At 45.4% G+C, this 3929-nt stretch overlaps 1 protein-coding gene across 2 annotated transcripts in view; it reads left to right on the top strand.

The window, feature by feature from the left end:
- Positions 1-200: 200 nt before the first annotated feature.
- Positions 201-3929, top strand: part of mylka (myosin, light chain kinase a) — a 69262-nt gene continuing 65533 nt past the window's right edge. For both annotated transcript variants that reach the window (XM_088083829.1, XM_088083828.1), the window contains exon 1: positions 201-351. The gene's annotated coding sequence lies outside the window, so the exon portion shown is untranslated. The remainder of the gene's footprint in view (positions 352-3929) is intronic.

The raw sequence follows: 3929 nt of genomic DNA, 5'->3' as shown, positions 1-3929 counted from the left end.
GAGCCACGGGAGGAGAAACACGGGAGGAGAGCCACGGGAGGAGAGCCACGGGAGGAGAGCCACGGGAGGAGAAACACGGGAGGAGAGCCACGGGAGGAGAAACACGGGAGGAGAGCCACGGGAGGAGAAACACGGGAGGAGAAACACGGGAGGAGAGCCACGGGAGGAGAAACACGGGAGGAGAGCCACGGGAGGAGAAACACGGGAGGAGAAACACGGGAGGAGAGCCACGGGAGGAGAGCCACGGGAGGAGAGCCACGGGAGGAGAAACACGGGAGGAGAGCCACGGGAGGAGAAACACGGGAGGAGAGCCACGGGAGGAGAAACACGGGAGGAGAACCAGAGCAGGAGGTGAGTCGCTCTTCGCTCCTGTTTTTTTAATTTCCGTTTGTTTAAATGTATGTTTTCTGTTTTTTGTTGTTGTTTGTTTGTTTGTTTAATCAAACGCACCCGCGGTCTCCGGTGGGCGGGGCCAGAGCCCTCCACGCGGCTCGCGCCGGTTCACGCGCCTCTCCGACACAAACAAAACAAACGACCGGCTGTTTCCAATCAGATCGATCCATTTCCTATCGATCCACCAAACAGGTTTAAAACCAACAGCTGAAAAACAGACTCTGAGTTTTCTTCTGGCTGCTTCATTTTCCTGCTGACATCAACTCTGAAATCAATCGGTCATCAATAACGTCATCAATATCACCTGATCAATACCCGGAAGTGTAAAAGCCTCTGAGTTCATTTCTGAAGAGTACATTTATTTTAAAATATCACTCTGACCTCATCAACCCTCAAACAGCATTTACTTTTATATTTCTTTGGAAAGATCTGTTTATGTTTTTATTTAAATGTTTATTTCTATCTTTATTTAACCCTTTGAACAGGGGAAGATTTCAATGAGCAACAAAAGAAGAAATGACCCAAAAATAAGCAAGAAATTGAACAAAGAAGAAATGAACTGAAAATAAGTTGGGGGTTTTTTTAATTAAAAATAAAATAGAAACAGTGGAATGACCTGATAAAAAGGTGCTGCCATTGATAACAATTCTTTAATCTGTTTTTACAAATGTAATTTTAACATTTATAAATGTATAGTGAGTATTGTCAAAGTGGGACAGTTAAGCTTTGAAATGAATTATGTTTTCAAGGAATACACAAAATAGCCCAATACCAGTGTCTATGCATTGCTTGACAGGTATATGATCAGGAAAAAAAGGTCACCAGGATATGATGTCATATTTGTAGGCGTGGCTTCACATGCAGGGACACCTGGTACAAGAATCACGTCGGTAACTGACGTGACATAACGTTCTGACATAAAACTCTAAAACACACACACACGTTTCCATTCCAAGTTATTTTGTGATGGTATATAATTGTGTGTCAAAATTACAGTGAATCAGTTCCAAAATCCTTTCCCCTTTTTGTGAAATGCTTATTTTGATAGGGTCCCATTTTAACAGTTGTCTACTGTTAAAATGGGACATGCTTTTATTGTCAAGATGGGACACTCTGTCATTTTGAGAGGGAAATATTGTTTTCGACGATCATAAAACACTCGCTACATTCAGATAAATCACTTTTATAAATTTTAGCAAAAATATTTTCCCTAAATATGTGAAGACGGGCTAGCATTTTCGTGTTTTAGCGTGTTCTACCCTACAAAGGAGAAAGGCAGTGATTCTTACGGTGCGTACCCACCAAACGCGATTAAAAATGATCGCGCCTCAAGATTACATACAAAGTCAATGCAAAGACGCGATTTGACGCCTCATTTTGCCGGGCGATGCGATGGGCCGATTGCGATTGCGCGCGTTGCGAAATTGCGGCGCGTTAAGCCTTGAAATTAGCGTCGCGTTGACGCGAAATTCACGTCGCGTCCAACGCCTCGCGTCAACGCCGAGTTGAAATAATTGAACTTTTGCGGGCGTCGTGCGGTGAAGACGCGCCGCGACAGCCTATCAGCGTTGAGATCGTCATCGACGTGCTGACGTATGGACGTCCTGGTGTTCCCTCGCAAAATCTAATCAAACCGCCAGAAACAATGGAGGAGCAGCTTATCATCGCCGTCACCGCTCACCCAGAGCTGTACGACAGTTCCTGTCCCTTGTTGCAGGAGACGGTGGAACTCGCCGAGCTCACGCCGCCTCCGTAGGGTAGCATGCACCCAGAACCGACGTCGGCGCCTAGCCCGCAGACGACGCTGGGAACTTCTCCAGAGCAGGTGCAGTGCCGCGATCGTCAACGAGAGAATGAAATGGCGGAAGAAATGTTGTTGTTTGGGCGGACTCGACGCGCGGCGCGATTTCGTCGCGCGTCCAGTCCCATTTTGGGGTTTTTGTACGAGCGTCAAAACTGGAGCGTCTGGCGCGACGCGATTTCATTTGAGGCGCAATGAAATAATTTTTATCGCGTTTGGTGGGTACGCCCCATTAGAGAGCAGAACTGAGATGTCTAGCATTGTTAATACATTTCCCTGAGATTTATAAAAATTATGTACTGTACTGTACTGGGACTGTTACTGGGACTGTAACTGGGTCTGTTACTGGGACTGTACTGGGACTGTAACTGGGTCTGTTACTGGGACTGTAACTGGGTCTATTACTGGGACTGTAACTGGGTCTATTACTGGGACTGTAACTGGGTCTGTTACTGGGTCTGTTACTGGGACTGTACTGGGACTGTAACTGGGTCTGTTACTGGGACTGTACTGGGACTGTAACTGGGTCTGTTACTGGGACTGTACTGGGACTGTAACTGGGTCTGTTACTGGGACTGTAACTGGGTCTGTTACTGGGACTGTACTGGGACTGTGCTGGGACTGTAACTGGGTCTGTTACTGGGACTGTACTGGGACTGTAACTGGGTCTGTTACTGGGACTGTACTGGGACTGAACAGGGACTGTAACTGGGACTCTAACTGGGACTCTAATGGGTTGAATGTGGGAAGCAGCGTGAGCAGAGTTAAGAGGATGTTTGTGAAACGGTCGACTGACGTGCAGGAATCTGCTGCGATAAAAAGACCTGAACATGAACCCTGTTGCATGCTGGGAACTATAACACCTCCCATTCACCTTCTAAAACTGAGTCTTTTGATGTTTCTGATCTGTAAAAGTTTCTTTGCTTTGTTTTAAAGCCGGGTTGATCTTATTTCCCTCCTGTGAGCAGAAATGTAAAGATGTAAATCAGATGTCAGACGTCCTGCTGGGAGACGTGATGACTGAGTCTCTCTCAGGCTGACCTGTTGGGATACCTGGGAATTTCTCACCAGTTCTTTGATTAGGTTTACATTGTTCAATTATTTCAATTATTTTTCAATTATTTAACATGAGCTGGAGGTCTGTATTCATGTTGTACGTTGTATAAAATCTGATATGTTATATCCTGACATTCGGTCGTCCAGAGTTCAGTCTGTGTATGAAGAGACAGCGATGTCATCAGTGATGTCATCAGTGGTGTTCTTGTGATTCGGACGTGATGTTGACAGACTTTAGTGAACGTGATGTTTTCATATCGGACAGAGCGCCTCGATGATCGTGTGCGTCAGAGCTCCTTCACATGAAGCTGCTGCCGTCAATATCAATTACGTTTTGTTCAAACTGAGTTCACGAAGCTGCAGTGACAAAACTCTCAGAGTGTGGAGAAGGTTACGTGAGGTTACGTGAGGTTACGTGAGGCGCCATGCCTGGCAGGGGTGTGAATTTTCGAAAGGTTCAACCGCTACGTCAGTGTCATGGTGTTTTAATGTTTTAATATTCCTCACAACGTGATTGTTTGATATCTTTATCCATGATGTGGAAGCTCAGAAAAATTGGCTTCATTATGAAAAAAAATCACTTTTTCGACGCGTAATGTTTGTGTTCTCTTTGAAAGCACTCATGACAAAAACAACAGTTCAAAAAAAAATCTCAGAATGATCTTTATTGTCGTTGAAC

The sequence above is a fragment of the Plectropomus leopardus genome, chromosome 10 (assembly GCF_026936395.1).
Source record: "Plectropomus leopardus strain MGB_pleo_1.0 chromosome 10, ASM2693639v1, whole genome shotgun sequence".
NCBI lineage: Eukaryota > Metazoa > Chordata > Actinopteri > Perciformes > Serranidae > Plectropomus > Plectropomus leopardus.
The sequence above is the reverse complement of the archived record's forward strand: the minus strand, read 5'-3'. Positions and strand labels throughout refer to the sequence as shown.